Genomic DNA, 19,973 nt, shown 5'->3' with positions numbered 1-19,973 from the left:
CTTAGCCAAAATTTCCAAAACTTTAAAATTCTTTCCAAAAAAATGAAAATTTCCAATCCTAAGCATCTTCAAAGCTATTTCAAATTGTCGGATGTTACAATTTCGAGCTTTAATTTCTAGTAGAACTTACCTTTATATATTTAGGTGGTTCTTATTATCACACAAGACTTTAGAGACAAGCCTACATTTCATTCATGTCACTCCAATGTGACGTGTGACATCATCGTTGATGTCCTCACTTTCCTAGATTACGAATTCAAGATACTTAAAAACTTTTATCATGGAAATAGTTTATGTTGCAAGTCTCACTTTTACGCCTACTTCATTCAACACCACTGAATTCGCATTCCAAATATTTCGTTTTAGTACTTCTCAACCTGAACCCTTTGGACTCCAGAGTTTGTCTCCGGAACTCCAATCTAGCTTTGACACTATTTCGTATCTCATTAATTAGTAGTTTTACGTTTGCAAATAACATACAACATGGAACCTCCTCCTAAATAGACCATGTCAACTCATCCATCGCCAAAACAAATAAAAAAGGGCTAACAACTAATCCCCGGTGTAGTCCCGTCTCAACTGGAAAATGCTCCAAGTCTCCTCCCACTGCTCTAACCCGAGTATTGACTCCATTGTACATATTTTAATCATGGTCAACTCCAAACATAAGACACTCAAGATTTCCAATCAAGGGTTTGAATTGCTCCCGAGTGCCTCGGAACCCTTGCAACCCATCCACCTAAGTCACAACATACCCTTCGAACTTAGTAAAATAGTTAAAACCTGAATCCAATCTCGCTAACATCAAATATTGACTTCGATCAAACTTCCTAAGTTCCATACTTCCAAAACTCAAAAACTCTTCCAAAATTCATCTGCTCATCTCAAAAATCGGACCATCCATCCCAGCTAATCATAAATACCAACCCAAAGCTAAGGGGAGGATCAAACATAGGAAAACATGCGAAAACCAAAAAATGACCTTAAGGGTCGTTACACTTATACTTGTCCGTACTTTTGAATTACTCCTTGATTTACTCATTTCAACATGACTTGATGCATCCTGTGTACAGTAGCAAATTTAGTACGACCTAGTAAATCATAGATCAGGACACCTGTGTAATGTGATTTCAGAGAAAATAATGTATCCAACACTCTTATGTGTGTAACACACAAGGACTAGAAAAACTCTTGTGTATTTACAGTTAAGAGGCTAAAGGAAGCACAGGGTGTTGAGCCCACCATTACATATAACCCAAGACACGAGAATGCTGCAATCCAGACCCCCCCTAAGACGCAAAAATATGGAAATGGAAACAATGTTATAGATATTAAACTGTTTCTTAAACTTCCGCCAGAACACAGGTTGCACAAGAACAAGAGATAAAGCCAATCTGCCCAGCATATGGCTCCAGCCATGGTGACGAAAACAATGTTTCAGTTCTAATAACACCAATCACCTTCCTTCGAGTGCCAAACATTTAGGTAATTTCATACCAAGAACAATTATGCACCAGAATCAAGGACGACATGGAAGGATAACTTTGTTTACAACACTAACAGGCAGCGCATAAGCAGGATCTATAGGTTTTAGTCCTGAATATTCAAGAAGTGAAAGTCCTGCAATGCAGAAAATACAAAAGAATAAGTTATGAAAGTCGGGTCTGAAAAGTCAACTTCAACCATTCAGAAAAAGTGAACCAAGTTAATGAAGTAGACAACTATGGGTGTACGGTGTACCACTTTTAACATAAATCATTTCAATATTCCTATTTATCACTTGCCTTTTAACATAAATTGGTATCTCTAAAATCATCTCAGATGCAGAAGGAGATTATTGCAATTTCTTCTAGAGACAAACATGTCTGCACATCATTTTACTAACCTCCCCCTTGTCCATCAGAAAGTTGGCATCATTGATTGAATTGCTAACATAGCCATGGCAGGGGTGTTTGTAACTAATGATCTTTAATCATGTTCATGGCTAACACACCCATGTTGGGTGTTATTCCAAGATACCACATTAGTGGTCAGAAAGGTTGGCATCATGGCTAACACACTCATGTTGAGTGTTATTCCAAGATACCACATTAGTGGTCAGAAAGGTTGGCATCATGGCTAAAGTTAATGTGAATGGCTGATTATGAACACCCTAGTTAGCTCAGAATCTTATTCAAGGTAATGATATGTACTACAACATGTAAGTAACAAACAATATTGGAACAAAAGATTTTTTATGATTTAAGGGTCATGTATTCTTAACAGACTTCCAAGTTTCCATCTCTCATCATATATGAAGTTATCATGCCCAAAAGTATGACATCCACCATGTCATTATAGAAAAAAATACGCTAACCATTTATTCAGCATGATCATCAAACTTTTACCAGCGACTCCAAAGTAAGTGTGGAAGACGTCAACCGCATCATCTGGCCTATCTGAAATTCCACCCTTCTCTGTATCCTGCATTCACAAAGTAAGGTAAGTATTGTAAGTTGATGAGAGAGTCATACAGCAACATGAAAATATGATATATATATATATATATATATGACTAAGATTCAACTGAAATAACTGGTCAAATGCAAATGTAACCTGACAATCCAAAATAAATTTTGCAAGTTTCTCCTTGTCGATCCAGTGCACTCTGTCAATCATGATTAAGCTGTAGAGAACCTACCAAGAGTAGCAGACCTGAGAGGAAACAACAGGGATATCAATGAAGCTCAAGTGACATACAAATAGGAAGTTTAATTTAGCACGAATAACCAACATCAGGAAGCTTCTCAGGACGCCCATTTAGACCTCCAGGTTTGACTTGTCTTTCGCATAACCACCAACTAAGGAGGTCCTTATCAACATGATGCAGAGAACCAGTTATTGCAAGAGCTCCCACACAACAAAAAACTGCAAGATGCTGAGTAACAATTGCAATACAGTAATGCAGGAGAAAATGACTTATACATGATAAGAAGACTAGTGAAAGATAGAAACTAAATGTAACACAAGGAGGTTAAAAACAAAAAATATAGCCAAAACCTTGCTCCCTCCTAACTTTTCACTGATACTATGGCTTTGACTAACTGTTGTATATATTGAATCTTCGACTGGGGTGAAGTAGTAACAAGGTAGCCGTAGGGAAACCTGTGGCTGGATTGAATCTTTTGCGATGGAAATGCACTCTTCCCCCAACTTTCCAACATATGGGGCTATGATAAATAAAGTATTCTATTAAAGAGAAACAAAGTCCTCCAGCAGACCCTGTTTGTTCCTATGTTGCTCGGACTCTTCAAAAGTGCCAACGGGTGTGTGTCGGATTCACCAAAAGTAGTGTATTTTTGGAGAATGCAAGGCGGGTGTGGCATCAAAAGTGAAGAGTCCGTGCAACTAAGGTTTGTACCATGCAAGAGAGGAGACGAGAAAAATAGAAAAAAAATTATTTCAGAGCACTCTCAGTTAGTTTGCATTAGTTTTCAGTTTTCACCAATGAAGGACCTACAAACAGATAATTTATCTTGATTGTTAATCCAGATATCGAAACTACGCTATTATGAGACACTAATCACAATTACTTAGGAGTGGAATCCTGGATTTACTGGAACATGAAATGTTAAAATCTTGCGAATATTTTGCAACTCTGAAACAAACATAATACAAAACTCAAATCACATAGGGGCTCTTGTTCATGTTTTGGTTCGTACAACTATAGAAAATATGAAAAAAAATCATTTATTTCTTTATTCAACACACTCTGCCCTGCATGAGATTCTGCTCCAGGTGTGCATCCAAATCCACCATCCACATTCTTGCAACTTACAATATATTTCACTGCTTTTCCAACATCAATTTTATCCAACTGGCGCAGCAATGCTAGAGAACAGATTGCAATGTAAGAAAACCTAAAAGAAGACTTAATTTAGGTCACACATTCTAATATTACTATTATTTTGTTCCAAATATCTAAAATGAAAGATAAATCCCTGCAAGTATAAGTAAAATTTAAAGAAAATAAAACACGTCAATACTACACTGACGCATGCTGAAATATTAGAACAGTAAGCAAAATGAGCAGCTATTACCGTGTATCAACTTCACCCCACATGTCACCAGAAAAGGATCTGTCTTCATTTTGCAGGCCTGCAATATCTAGCCTAAAAAGTCAAGTTTATCCTTGGTTACAGATCCTCAATTGTTGTTTAATGGACTCACTTCCAATTACATTAATATTAATCAACTGATGAGTGCCTTCTAATTAGTGTCACCATATTTTAGGTGTCAGGGAAATCTCACCAAATGACCCAAACATCTACCAGTACTGATTTTCGAGGTTATTGGCAAAAGCAGTCAATGCTATTAGTGCAACAAACTTCATATATGTCACGCCCCGAGACTACACCCTGGACGTGGCTGGCACTCGAAGACCATTGTTGGCCCCCAAGCGAACCCTTGGCCTGACTTTCTTAACTCAGCGGAAAACTCAATGCAATGCAAGGTTTTTAAAACAACCTGACTGAAATAAAATCTGGCTAAAAAGGCAACTCGAGTCTCAAAATAGAATATTTACATATATACATAGATGAGAGACTCCACACTAACTGATTGACTGTCTATGAAGCCTCTAAAATACTGAGATAGATGTTGGGACAGACCCCACGACATCCTAATAAAACAAAACTTAAGAGAACAAAATAACCGAGTCCTCCGGAATGCAAAGAGGCTCACCACTGACTCTGAAGTACTCAACTGGATCAACGGCGAACCGAATGCTGGCCCTGGGTACTTGTGTTTGCATCATAATAAGATGCAGGCCAATTGGCATCAGTACATTGAATGTACGAGTATGCGAGCTGGAAAGCTAAACCACAACTTATGCTTGAAAGGAGTACGAATGAACTCTTACCTTGGCTCTGTTCAACTCATGAATAACTGAACTCAATATATAAAGCAATACGACACATGCAATATATAAGGCTTGTAAAATAGTGTAAACAACTTAGCTTGTTAATGATAAAACAATAAGAAACTCAACTTTACTTGTATAAAAGTAATATAACTTTAATGGGAGATTCTTTAACCGACAATCACCACTATGAGCCCTAGTGGTGATACAACGTTTTACCTCACGTTGCCCAAGGACCATCCTATACCAAGTGGATCCACTAGCTTAATCTTACGGGTTCATCTAAAAAGTATGACCCGTTAACTCCCATGTTGGCGCATGGTTCTTATGGAGAGTTGAGTTAATATGAACTCGTGTCCCCAATTCGGTGCTTAAGACTACTCCCAAAAATACTTAGCTCATAAGTGTTTTAAACACATCTTTCTTTATTTGAGATAATTACTCAAAACTTTGCCCGAAGGCTCACTTGGAATCGATGTTCCTTTTTCTTGAAAACTAGCCCAAAGGCTCTTTTGGAATCATAGTCCCTTTCTTACTCAAATGTAAAAACATTTAGAAACTTCTTTGGGAATACATAGTTCCCTGATAACCTTTGAGAAATGAACTCAGCTTTAAACTCTTTACTCAACTTGAAACTCTTGACTCTTACTCTTTACTTGACTTGAAACTTGAGCCTTAAAATGAAGTTAAAACATTCAATAAAGACTCTTGAACAACTTTAAAGACTTACGTTGACTCACTTTTTTAACTTCTAAACTCAATTCTTAACTTCACTTGACTTGGAAACTAACTCTCCTTGAATTGGAAACATGAATTCAAGGTGTTTGATCACGTGTTATGGACGAGTTCTTGACGTTTAAACGTACCTTGGAGTGTTGGAAACAACTATGAAACATAGGTACAACACCTAGGAACATGTATGAAAGAGTGGGGAAGGAATGAGAAAACTTGGCGCTCTGAGAGGCGCGGAGCGCCAGACCTCAAACTTCAGAGAGGTCTGGTTAGGGCTCTGGTTGGGGCTTTGGTAGGGGCGGCGCCCCAAGGGCTGGACCTCAGAGTCCCTCTTGGGGCGCGCTGGCTAGCACGACGCCCCAGCCCTTTTCCCCGAAAACATGACTTTTCTCCTTAGTTTTCTCCAACTCTAAACCTTCTACACATCAAAGTTTCCAACCCCAAACACTTAAAATCATAAACCTCTCAACATACAATAGATTCAACTCAAAAACACCACCCGAAACGTACACCAAACCAACAAGAACTTCAACACAACACAACTACAACTTCAACAAACATCATCACAAGATTTCAACAAACACAACTAAATCTTTTCTCGAAATTAAACGAGCTTGGCGTGTGGGGGAAAGAGCCAACCTAACACTATGAACTCACATACCTTAATAGGGATCATCCCCGAAGAAAACCACGACGAACTTTACGAAGTTTGCTTCTTCTTCTCCTTTCTCTCCTTTCTCTCAAGAACCCTAACTCTTACTCTCTTTAAAAAGGGAAAAACTGATCAAAAATCAGTCTTACACCTTAATATATATCCAAAGACAAGGCTAGGGAAAAGACCAAAATACCTTTACAATTTCCAGACGGATTCCCTGCCAACTGCCCAACTTTCAAAGGGCATAACTCGCTCATACGAACTCGGAAACGAGCAAACTCAGCGGCGTTGGAAAGATCATTCCACTGACTTTGCAACCAGGAACTCCGGGACAATGATAGATTCCAGAAGATGTGATGAAGGATACAGCTTGACACCTTATCAAAGTCAAGAACATGCAGTTTATCAAATAGGGCCAAGACTTGAATTGCACTAAGTGTATACAACATATGTGGATCATGACCAATATTACCACCAAATCCACTTGCATATTGGACAAATGGAGAAGTGAACTTTTACGTAAAGATCATCTAAAGTAACTTAACAGTTAACTCTCCCACCACAAGAGGGAGGAAAAGAGAAAAATAAGAAAAAATAAAATAAAAAAATAAAAATAATAATAATATATATATATATATATATAGATATATATCCTTAACACAGAAGCTGGCAGAATATTGCAGTACAGTTGGAAATATGTACAAAAATTTACTGTCACAAAACAAAACGAAGTGCAAGAAGACACACCATCTTCGTGTTGGCACTGCATGACCCATGAAATAACTTCATCTTGATCCACAGCATCAAGCTTTCCCAAAATATCAAGAGTTGTCAATCCCCAGTATGCCCCATTTAACCTCAGATGCTCCATCACCACAGATTCAAAGTCATCTTTTCTCTAAAGTTATATGAGCACATTTTAGAAATAAAAATAATATCATATGTACATATATATAGTAAGCCAACAATCCACCAATTATTTTTTATCTATGTTTACTCATCTTGCAACTGAAAGTAAAATATTTGCAGGTCAATCACAACTATAATATTAGGGGATTCATTTATCCTAGAGTTGTTGGACATTCGTTGTCCTTACTAACTGCCATTTGAAGTCTGCTTCAAACACAATGAATTAATTATTCCCAATTCCATTTAACCTTTGTCTGTTTGTAAAGAAATATTTTGTCTTCCAGTTGTATGTTTGGGAAGTGCCAGTCATATGTAAGAAGTAGATACCAGCCGCATGAATACCAGAAAATCCGATGCAGATAAGTAGAAAATTTACCCGTCAACAAGTAATGCAATAAGCCAATAACAAATACAATATAAGATGAAAGGGAAAAAAAAGAGAAAGAAGTAGAGCTAGAACAAGAATTGTACCTTTTCAACTGCTAAAATGTACTTAACATGCTTTTCCACCTGCAGTTCTCCCATCCTGTAGTTATTATGGCACAAAAGTTAGATTATGATAATAGGTATAAGTGTGTCGAAGCAAAAAGAATTAACCCTAAACAAAATGTTGAACTCCATTTCATAATATCCCAGTCTCAAATTTGTAATTCAGCATTGCCAAAACCATATGACTAAGTTTCTTCTTTATCATTCACCCAAAGGTCCCAAACCAAATAATCCTAAAGGGGTATAATATCCAAATTTACAAGTATAATGAAACAGCATAGTAACAAGAAAAGGACATTTATATATCTTTAAGTTTCTTGTAGTGAAGACATCAAGATATTTGCTCTTATCTGGAAAACAGAAAGAGGAAAACCAAAGCAGGATTAAAATAAGCTATGATTTCAATATAGAATTCCCTCGTCCAAAAAGGCTCATAGGAATACGAAAGAAAATCCAACTTTGTCATAGTTCTAAAACTCCAAAAAACATGGAAAAAAGAAAGAGTTTAGTTTATGTCACTGTGCTAATGAATGTTAACACATCTTTCCTGTACATTTTAAAGTCAGTTTTAAAAAAATGTTCTGCAGCCAAGAGAAAACCAGAAGAATATTTGACTCATCCAAAGGGCTCTTTCAGAGTTACAACCAAAAAAATGTAGGGCGTGCAAATGTCTACTAGGATGGAAAACTAAAATGCTATCTATTATAACATTCCTTTAGTTTCTAAAAGCTTGTAAAATACCCTGTGAATTAAGAAAGGTTCAAGAATTCGGACCTTTCCGCTAAGGAGAAAGTGTGTTACGCACCCCTCGAGAACCGACTAATTATTAAGTTTAGTTATCAACTATTTCCAAAGGACCAAAAGGAAGGGGAAAGAAAAATACATTGCACATCCTTGCACTATCCTTGCACTGTCCTTATATACTTCTCCCTATATATTATGTAGCTTTGAAATAAAATATACAAGAAAATCCTCTAAAACAACTAAGGTTGTGCACTAGGCTTCTTAATAGGTTATGCTTTGGTCAATAAACCTAAAATAAACACTTGAAAACTACATAAAAAACTATGGAAAACCAACTGAAAATCATGAAATGGTATCCAATATATCAGCCACAAAATAGTAGTAAAGACATTCTTTCCATGTTCTTTTTTCCCACATTATTTCACTTAAGCAAAGGGCTCCTAAATCTATGAAACCTAATCATATCAATGCATAAAACCTAAATGGCAAATCATCGAGAAATAAAAATCCATGCACCGCTATAGGAAGGTCATCGAACTTGATTAGTTAAGACGCTCCAGTACTTGATGTTCCGGATGCATGGTTATGTTTAATGCACTACAGGGAGGCAAGAGCCCAGATCAGAAGATATGTTGGGAGGCATCTTTGACTTTGTAGCTATCGAGTTTGAGAGCTTGGGGATAGTTACTCTCTTGGTATCATGGGTAATGAAAGTGGAATACAGTGAAGGATTCAAGTTTCAGCTCCTGAACTTTTCATTAAATAATAACTCCAATGAAGACATATTCAAGAATGCATTGGTTAGATCTGGTTTGCTACTACAAGCTGCTTATGGAGTCACTATACAATACTTGATTGTTTTTTGTTGCTACGGATCTCTTGATAAAGGATCTCTGTATATAGGAACACATCTTTTAGAAAGTTTACTAAGTAATGATGATGTTCATTACACACTTAGCTCCTTAAAACACTAGATTGCATAGAAATATTGAAGGTGGAAACCAAAAAGCAATTGTTAAAGTATGTGGTACAAGAAGTTACAAGGTGTAACACCCCGTATCCGAAAATAGAGATTTCAGATTTTCTGGTGTTACAGGTGGCACTCACGGACACCATCCATGGGCCGTAGATGGACTCACGGTCCGTCCTGCAGGTCCATGACAGAAAACTTCCCCAGAACTCAGTCAGAAAATTTGGCTAAGTCCCGACTTACGGACAGACCCATGGTTCGTAGATCAGACCACGGTCCGTGGATCGAGACTTCCCTTACCAGCCTCTGACACAAACTACGGTCGACCATCACGGACCGTCATTCGATCCACGGTCCGTAGGTCTGACCGTAGATGAGGTTAGCAGCTAGTTAGATGAAAAATATTGATGGGCCAACTTCAGATGGTCATCACTCTTATCACAAAATGAATTATGTGTCCTATAACCTATGGTTAGATAGATAATTGAATTATCTTTCCAACTCCACCGAGTTTACTAAATTCCGAGCTCCGAGTAAAAAGTTATGCCCGTTTTAGTGAAGCCCTGTCGGGCAGACTCGACCTAGGACCCAATCGACGGACCGTAGGTCCATTCCATCAGTCACTCCGACAACAGTTAATTCAGGGGTCTTTTGGTCTTTTCCTATTTCGTTTAATCCCTTAGATACGTTGTTTAAACCCTAAATCATGACGTTTTAATCAGTTTAAGCCTAGAAACATAACTAGAACTTATCCAAGTCAATTCATTAATCAAAATCTTAGAAAATTAGAATCAAGAGAGGGGAAAAAGGTCAAGAACCCTAGTTCAAGAACGCAGCAAGGTTCCATCAGTTCCAGCCCCGAAATTAAAGGATTTCTCCGTGGAATTCGTCACTAGGTATGTGGGATTTCACTAGTGGATTCCTTTAGCCCATTAGGTCCCTAGAATTCAGTCATATTCTTGATTCCATGATTATGAACAGACCTAGGGTTTCTAGAATTTCAACAGATCATCATGAATTAGTTATTTAAATATTCCAAATCAGATTATCATGTTATTGCTCAGTTTATCGCATAAATTTCAGAACCCTAGCTATGTATTTCTTTAGTTCTTGAATTACATATGTTAGGCCAGATATTTCAGTATTCAGCTATACATGCCTCAGTTCATGAATGCATCATTATTAGATTAATTGTTGCATTCTCAGTTTGCATGTTCAGTTTCGAGCTATCCAGTATTTACAGAAATTCAGTCATAACCACTTAACCACTTAATTAATTGGGAGTAGCATAATACCGAGTTGGACTAGGGTTCAACNTACAGAAAAAACTATGGAAAACCAACTGAAAATCATGAAATGGTATCCAATATATCAACCACAAAATAGTAGTAAAGACATTCTTTCCATATTCTTTTTTCCCACATTATTTCACTTAAGCAAAGGGCTCCTAAATCTATGAAACCTAATCATATCAATGCATAAAACCTAAATGGCAAATCATCGAGAAATAAAAATCCATGCACCGCTATAGGAAGGTCATCGAACTTGATTAGTTAAGACGCTCCAGTACTTGATGTTCCGGATGCATGGTTATGTTTAATGCACTACAGGGAAGGCATCTTTGACTTTGTAGCTATCGAGTTTGAGAGCTTGGGGATAGTTACTCTCTTGGTATCATGGGTAATGAAAGTGGAATACAGTGAAGGATTCAAGTTTCAGCTCCTGAACTTTTCATTAAATAATAACTCCAATGAAGGCATATTCAAGAATGCATTGGTTAGATCTGGTTTGCTACTACAAGATGCTTATGGAGTCTATACAATACTTGATTGTTTTTTGTTGCTACGAATCTCTTGATAAAGGATCTCTGGATATAGGAACACATCTTTTAGAAAGTTTACTAAGTAATGATGATGTTCATTACACACTTAGCTCCTTAAAACACTAGATTGCATAGAAATATTAAAGGTGAAAACCAAAAGGCAATTGTTAAAGTATGTGGTACAAGAAGTTACTAGGTGTAACACCCCGTATCCGAAAATAGAGATTTCAGATTTTCTAGTGTTACAGGAGGCACTCACGGACACAATCCATGGACCGTAGATGGACTCACGGTCCATCCTGCAGGTCCGTGGTTTGTGACAAAAAACTTCCCCAGAACTCAGTCAGAAAATTTGGCTAAGTCCCGACTCACGGACAGACCCACGGACCGTAGATCAGACCACGGTCCGTGGTCTGTGTCCGTGGATTGAGACTTCCCTTACCAGCCTCTGACACAAACTACAGTCGACCATCACGGACCGTCATTCGATCCACGGTCTGTAGGTCTGACCGTAGATGAGGTTAGCAGCTAGTTAGATGAAAAATATTGATGGGTCAACTTCAGATGGTCATAAATCTTAGCACAAAATGAATTATGTGTCCCATAACCTATGGTTATATAGATAATTGAATTATCTTTTCAACGCCACTGAGTTTAATAAATTCCGACCTCCGAGTAAAAAGTTATGCCCGTTTTAGTGAAGCCCTATCGGGCAGACTCGACCTACGGACCCAATCGATGGACCGTCGATTGATTGACGGACCGTAGGTCCATTCCGTCAGTCACTCCGACAGCAGTTAATTCAAGGGTCCTTTGGTCTTTTCCTATTTCATTTAACACCTTAGATACGTCGTTTAAACCCTAAATCATGAGGTTTTAATCAGTTTAAGCCTAGAAACATAACTAGAACTTATCCAAGTCAATTCATTAATCAAAATCTTAGAAAATTAGAATCAAGAGAGGGGAAAAATGTCAAGAACCCTAGTTCAAGAACGCAACAAGGTTCCATCAGTTCCAGCCCCGAAATTAAAGGATTTCTCTGTGGAATTCATCACCAGGTATGTGGGATTTAGCTAGTGGGTTCCTTTCGCCCATTAGGTCCCTTGAATTCAGTCATATTCTTGATTCCATGATTATGAACAGACCTAGGGTTTCTAGAATTTCAACAGATCATCATGAATTAGTTACTTAAATATTCCAAATCAGATTATCATGTTATTGCTCAGTTTATCGCATAAATTTTAGAACCCCTAGCTATGTATTTCTTTAGTTCTTTAATTACATATGTTAGGCCAGATATTTCAGTATTCAGTTATACATGCCTCAGTTCATGAATGCATCATTATCAGATTAATTGTTGCATTCTCAGTTTGCATGTTCAGTTTCGAGCTATCCAGTATTTACAGAAATTCAGTCATAACCAGTTAACCACTTAATTCATTGGGAGTAGCATAATACCGAGTTGGACTAGGGTTCAGCGTACCCATATAGTTCCAGAACTACGAGCCACGTAGGTGTAAGTCCCCTCTGTGGGCAACATCAGTTTAGTGATCATGCCATAATGCCTCTATACCTCTGGCAGGGTATATTGGGTCCTCACTATGGGGCGTATACATCGGACTCCACATTGAGCTCATGTGGTTTTATGTCGGTTATTAGTAGCTCCCACAGTTCAGTCAGACTCTATTGCATTGACCATATTTCAGTACAATCAGTATTCAGTCTCAACATGTTATAAATTTGGTCATTGCATCAATTATCTCAGTATTCAGTATTTTCAGAATCTATATTATGTTCAGATGATTTCATTGCTTTATTGCTTTGTTCAGTTATATGTTATTTCAGCTTTACTCTATCCTTAATGCTCAGTACCTTTCAAGTACTGACGCATACGTGCGCTACATCTTCTCGTGATGTAGGTTCAGGTTCTCAACATCCAGATCACGCTTAGATCGATTCCCGATCTTCAGTTCAGCAGCATCAGTGGTGAGTCCTCATTCTTCGAGGACTAGTGACATGTTTATCCTTACTACTTTTAGTCTTTAGTTTCAGTTTTGCTAGATCTAGTTGGGGCATGTCCCAACATTTCTAGTCAGTTTAGAGGCTTATTTCAGACATAGATAGAGTTAGCTTAGTATTGAGTTAATAACTTCTTTGTATTAAACTCATCAGTTTTCATATATCTCAGTTATAGTATATGGGTATTACCCATCTCTTCAGTTTATTTATGATTTAGCTTCCGCATCAGTTTATTATCTTTAGTATGCTCATGATCATGCCAGTAGGGTTAACTTGGGATCACCTGTGGTCCTAGGTCCCGTGTTCGCATCTCGGGGGTAGCTCGGGGCGTGAGAAACTTGGTATCAGAGCATTAGGTTTAAGTGTCCTAGGATGTCTAAAAAGCCGCACTAAGTAGAGTCCTTTTCATGGGTGTGAAGTGCACCACATCTAATGAGAGGGAGGCTATGAAGTGTTTTAAGAAAACTTCACTTTCTTGATATTCTTATCGTGCGTTAGTATGATCTCTTTTCTAATCCATCGTTATGTGCTTAAGATCATGCCTCCTCATAGAGATTAGGCAAGGAATGTTAATGCACACAATGCTAACGCAGTTCTTCTTGTCCCAGATCAGGAAGTTTCGAATGCAGAGTTTCGAAATGCCAATTCCGCTTTTGGCTCAGGTATGATCAATAAGAACAATCATCATGTTCCAGTTCCTACTAATAGAAATGGTAGATCAGTGGCAGCTAGAGTTTGAGATTTTTATAAGGATGAATCCGCCTGAGTTTTAGGGTCACAAGTTGGTAAAGACTTACAAAACTTCATTGATGAGGTTAAGAAAATCTTTGGAGTGATGCAAGTGACTGTTAATGGTAGGGTTGAGTTGGCATCCTACCAGCTTAAGGGTGTGGCTCACATATGGTACACTCAGCGGAAAGATTCAGGGGCTACTTTAGCTTTTATGACTCCTTTCATAGCAGTCCAATTCAGTGTTAGCCCAGAAACTCTCTCAGAACCCTTCTCATTCTCTACTCCAGTCGGTGACCCAGTTATAGCTAGACGGGTATACAGAAATTGCCCTGTCACAGTCTCTCAGAAAGTCACCTCAGCAGATCTTGTAGAGTTAGAAATGGTAGACTTCGATGTCATTCTAGGCATGGATTGGTTACATTCCTGTTATGCCTCAGTCGATTGTAGGACTATGATTGTTCGTTTTAAGTTTCCAGACGAACCAATCCTAAAATGGAAGGGTAGTAGCTTAGCGACTATGGGTCGATTAATTTCTTACCTTAAGGCCAGAAAGATGATCTCTAAGGGTTATCTCTATCATCTAGTTCGGGTTAAGGATTCTAGTTCTGAATCCCCAACTCTTGAGTCAGTTCCTGTAGTCAATGAGTTTCCAGAAGATCTTCTCGGAGTTCCTCCTGATAGTGAAATCGACTTTGGAATTAATCTCCTTCCAGATACCCAGCCTATCTCTATTCCTCCTTACAGAATGGCTCCAACTGAGCTTAAGTAATTGAAAGAGCAGTTGAAAGACCTTCTAGATAAGGGCTTCATCAGTATTTCGCCATGGGGTGCACCAGTGTTGTTCGTGAAGAAGAAAGATGGTTCTCTCAGAATGTGCATTGACTATAGGCAGTTGAACAAGGTCACAATCAAGAAAAAGTATCCCCTCCCCAGGATTGATGACTTGTTTGACCAACTTCAGGGTGCTAGTCATTTCTCAAAGATAGACCTCAGATCAGGTTATCATCAGCTTAGAGTCAGAGATAGTGACATTCCGAAGACAGCCTTCAGAACTCGGTATGGTCATTATGAATTTGTAGTTATGTCATTTGGACTAACCAATGCTCCTGTAGCTTTCATGGATTTGATGAACAAAGTGTTCAAGCAGTACTTGGACTTGTTCGTTATCATCTTTATTGATGATATTCTCATTTACTCTAGGAATGAGGAAGAATATGCAAGTCATTTAAGAGTTGTTCTGCAAACTCTCAAAGATCACCAGTGATTTGCTATGTTTAACAAGTGCGAGTTTTGGTTACAATCAGTTGCCATCCTGGGCATATTGTGTCTAGTGAAGGAATTCGAGTAGATTCCCAGAAGACAGAAGCAGTGAAACAATGGCCCAGACCTACCTCTGCTACAGATATCAGAAGTTTCTTGGGTCTAGCGGGCTATTACAGACGGTTTGTGGAAGGATTTTCATCCATAGCCTCACCATTGACTAGGTTGACTCAGAAAGAAGGTTAAGTTCCAATGGTAAGATGATTGTGAGAAAAGTTTTGAAGAACTGAAAACTAGGTTGACTACAACTCCTGTCTTGACTCTACCAGAGGGTTCAGATGGTTATGTGATCTATTGTGATGCATCCAGAGTCGGCCTAGGTTGTGTGCTGATGCAGCAAGGTAATGTTATAGCTTATACTTCTAGATAGCTTAAGGTGCATGAGAAGAATTATTCGACTCATGACCTTGAGGTTGTAGCAGTGGTATTTGCACTCAAGATTTGGAAACACTACTTGTATGGTGTTCATGTAGATGTGTTCACAGACAATAAAAGCCTTCAGTATGTGTTCACCCAGAAAGAGTTGAATCTTCACCAGAGGAGGTGGCTTGAATTCCTCAAAGATTATGATATGAGTGTGCATTACCATCCGGGTAAGGCGAATGTAGTAGCAGATGCTCTTAGCAGATTATCCATGGGTAGTGTATCATATGTTGAGGAAGAAACGAGAGATCTAGCAAAGGATGTTCACAGACTTGCTCGCTTAGGAGTTCGTCTTATGAGCATATGAGATGGTGGTCTAACGGTTCAGAATGGGGCAGAATCTTCTTTGGTAGTAGAGGCTAAGGAAATGCAAGATAGTGATCCAATCTTGCTTGAACTTAAGGGTGCAGTCCACAATCAGAGAGTGGAGGTTTTCTCCCAAGGGGGAGATGGTGTACTTCGATATCAATGTAGATTGTGTGTTCCTGATGTGGGTGAATTGAGACAGCATATTCTCGCAAAAGCCAACAATTCCAGATATTCTATTCATCCAGGCGCCACTAAGATGTACTGTGATCTACGGGAAGTCTATTGGTGGAATGGTATGGAAAGAGATATAGCAGACTTTGTGGCTAAGTGCCCCAATTGCCAGCAAGTAAAGGTAGAAAATTAGAAACCAGGAGGTATGACTCAAGAGATTGACATTCCTACTTGGAAGTGGGAAGTGATCAACATGTACTTCATCACAGGTTTACCTCTTACTCGCAGACAACATGACTCCATTTGGGTGATTGTTGATAGGGTTACTAAGTCTTCTCGCTTTTTGGCGGTCAAGACTACAGATTCGGCGGAGGATTACGCCAAGCTTTACATTAATGAGATTGTGAGGTTGCATGGAGTTCCTTTGTCTATCATCTCAGATAGAGGTCCTCAGTTTACATCTCATTACTGGAAGTCATTTCAGAAAGGTCTTGGTACTCAGGTTAATCTTAGCACAACATTTCATCCACAGACGGATGGTCAGGTAGAGTGTACCATTCAGACCTTAGAGGACATGTTAAGAGCTTGTGTGATCGACTTCAAGGGTAGTTGGGATGATCACCTTCCTCTAATAGAGTTCGCCTACAACAATAGCTACCATTCCAGCATTCAGATGGCCCCTTATGAGGCATTGTATGGGCGTAGATGTAGATCTCCAGTTGGTTGGTTTTAAGTAGGTGAAGCAGCCTTGATAGGACCAGATTCAGTCCTTGATGCTATGGAGAAAGTGCAACTCATTAGAGATAGACTCAAGACTGCTCAGAGTTGCCAGAAGTCTTATGCAGGTGTGAGAAGAAGGGAACTAGAGTTCCAAGTTGATGATTGGGTTTTCTTGAAAGTGTCACCTATGAACGGGGTGATGAGATTTGGCAAGAAAGGGAAGCTCAGTCCCAGATATGTAGGACCTTACCGGATCTTGAAAAGGATTGGTAAAGTGGCTTATGAGTTTGAGTTGCCAGCAGACTTAGCAGCAGTGCATCCAGTCTTTCACATTTCTCTTTTGAAGAAGTGTGTGGGTGATCCAGCATCCATAGTGCCATTAGAGAGTGTGGCCCTGACAGATAGCCTTTCATATGAGGATGTACCAGTTGAGATTCTCGATCATCAGGTTAGAAGGTTGAGAAACAAAGAAGTCGCTTCAGTCATGGTTTTGTGGAGGAGTCAGTCCGTAGAGGGAGCTACTTGGGAAGCAGAAGCAGCCATGAAGTCCAAGTATCATGTTCCTTCAGTTGTACTTGCATTTTCAGCGTATTTGCATGTTCTTGGAACTCAGTTCAGTTAGAAATTCAGTTCTCAGTGTTCAATGGTAGGGATTGTGGCTCTCTCCCTCTATTTCCGCTAGATTAGCCTTTATTCGAGGACGAATGGTCCCAAGGGGGAGATAATGTAACACCCCGTATCCAAAAATAGAGATTTCAGATTTTCTGGTGTTACAGGTGGCACCCACGGACACCATCCACGAACCGTAGATGGACTCACGGTCCGTCCTGCAGGTCTGTGGTTCGTGACGGAAAATTTCCCCAAAACTCAGTCAGAAAATTTGGCTAAATCCCGACTCACGGACAGACCCACGGTCCGTAGTTCAGACCACGGTCCATGGTCTGTGTACGTGGATCGAGACTTCCCTTACCAGCCTCTGACATAAAATACGGTTGACCAGCACGGATCGTCATTCGATCCACGGTCCGTAGGTCTGACCGTAGATGAGGTTAGTAGCTAGTTAGATGAAAAATATTGATGGGTCAACTTCAGATGGTCATAACTCTTAGCACAAAATGAATTATGTGTCCCATAAACTATGGTTAGATAGATAATTGAATTATCTTTCCAACGCCATTGTGTTTAATAAATTCCAACATCCGAGTAAAAAGTTATTCTCGTTTTAGTGAAACCCTGTCGGGCAGACTCGACCTACGGACCCAATCGACGAACCATCGATTGATTGACGGACCGTAGGTCCATTCCGTCATTCACTCCAACAGCAGTTAATTCAGGGGTCTTTTGGTCTTTTCCTATTTCGTTTAACCCCTTAGATACGTCGTTTAAACCCTAAATCATGAGGTTTTAATCAGTTTAAGCCTAGAAACATAAATAGAACTTATCCAAGTCAATTCATTAATCAAAATCTTAGAAAATTAGAATCAAGAGAGGGGAAAAAGGTCAAGAACCCTAGTTCAAGAACGCAACAAGGTTCCATCAGTCCCAGCCCCGAAATTAAAGAATTTCTCCGTGGAATTCGTCACCAGGTATGTGGGATTTCAATAGTGGGTTCCTTTCGCCCATTAGGTCCCTAGAATTCAATCATATTCTTGATTCCACGATTATGAACAGACCTAGGGTTTCTAGAATTTCAACAGATCATCATGAATTAGTTATTTAAATATTCCAAATCAGATTATCATGTTATTTCTCAGTTTATCGCATAAATTTTAGAACCCTAGCTATGTATTTCTTTAGTTCTTGAATTACATATGTTAGGCCAGATATTTCAGTATTCAGTTATACATGCCTCAGTTCATGAATGCATCATTATCAGATTAATTGTTGCATTCTCAGTTTTCATGTTCAGTTTCGAGCTATCCAGTATTTACAGAAATTCAGTCATAACCAGTTAACCACTTAATTTATTGGGAGTAGCATAATACCGAGTTGGACTAGGGTTCAGCGTACCCATATAGTCCCAGAACTACGAGCCAAGTAGGTGTAAGTCCCCTCTGTGGGCAACATCAGTTTAGTGATCACGCCATCATTCCTCTATACCTCTGGCAGGGTATATTGGGTCCTCACGATGGGGCGTATACATCGGACTCCACATTTAGCTCATGTGGTTTTATGTCGGTTATTAGTAGCTCCCACAGTTCAGTCAGACTCTATTGCATTGACCATATTTCAGTACAATCAGTATTCAGTCTCAGCATGTTATAAATTTGGTCATTGCATCAGTTAGCTCAGTATTCAGTATTTTCAGTATCTATATCATGTTCAGATTATTTCATGGCTTTATTGCTTTATTCAGTTGTATGTTATTTCAGCTTTACTCTATCCTGCATGCTCAGTACCTTTCAAGTACTGACGCATACGTGCGCTACATATTCTCGTGATGTAGGTTCAGGTTCTCAACATCCAAATCACACTTAGATCGATTCCCGATCTTCAGTTCAGCAGCATCAGTGGTGAGTCCTCATTCTTCGAGGACTAGTGACATGTTTATCCTTACTGCTTTTAGTCTTTAGTTTCAGTTTTGCTAGATCTAGTTGGGGCATGTCCCAACATTTCTAATCAGTTTAGAGGATTATTTCTGACATAGATAGAGTTAGCTTAGTATTGAGTTAATAACTAATTTGTATTAAACTCATCAGTTTTCATATATCTCAGTTATTGTATATGGGTATTCCGCATCTCTTCAGTTTATTTATGATTTAGCTTCCGCATCAATTTATTATCTTTAGTATGCTCATGATCATGCCAGCAGAGTTAGCTTGGGATCACTTGTGGTCCTAGGTCCCGTGTCCGCGTCTCGAGGGTAGCTCGGGGCGTGACACATGGTTATGTCAACTTTACTTACTAGTTACTATTATAAATAAAATGGGAGAAAAGGTTGCACGGATATGGAGCAATATAATAGTAAAAGGACCATCAGAGAGTTCTTCTTGAAAGAAATATTTGCTTGCTAATAATTTTGTTGTTGCAATCAATTATTTTCACCAGTAACGCCTGA

The 19,973-nt window shown here is 38.9% G+C and overlaps 1 pseudogene; it reads right to left on the bottom strand.

Annotated features, from left to right (window-relative positions):
- Nucleotides 1-1,140: 1,140 nt before the first annotated feature.
- On the bottom strand, nt 1,141-7,739 carry LOC125863262 (geranylgeranyl transferase type-2 subunit beta 1-like; annotated as a pseudogene).
- Nucleotides 7,740-19,973: the final 12,234 nt, after the last annotated feature.

The sequence above is a fragment of the Solanum stenotomum genome, chromosome 4 (assembly GCF_019186545.1).
Source record: "Solanum stenotomum isolate F172 chromosome 4, ASM1918654v1, whole genome shotgun sequence".
In the NCBI taxonomy this organism is placed as follows: Eukaryota; Viridiplantae; Streptophyta; class Magnoliopsida; order Solanales; family Solanaceae; genus Solanum; species Solanum stenotomum.
Note: the sequence above shows the minus strand (reverse complement) of the source record. Positions and strands in the feature narration are given on the sequence as shown.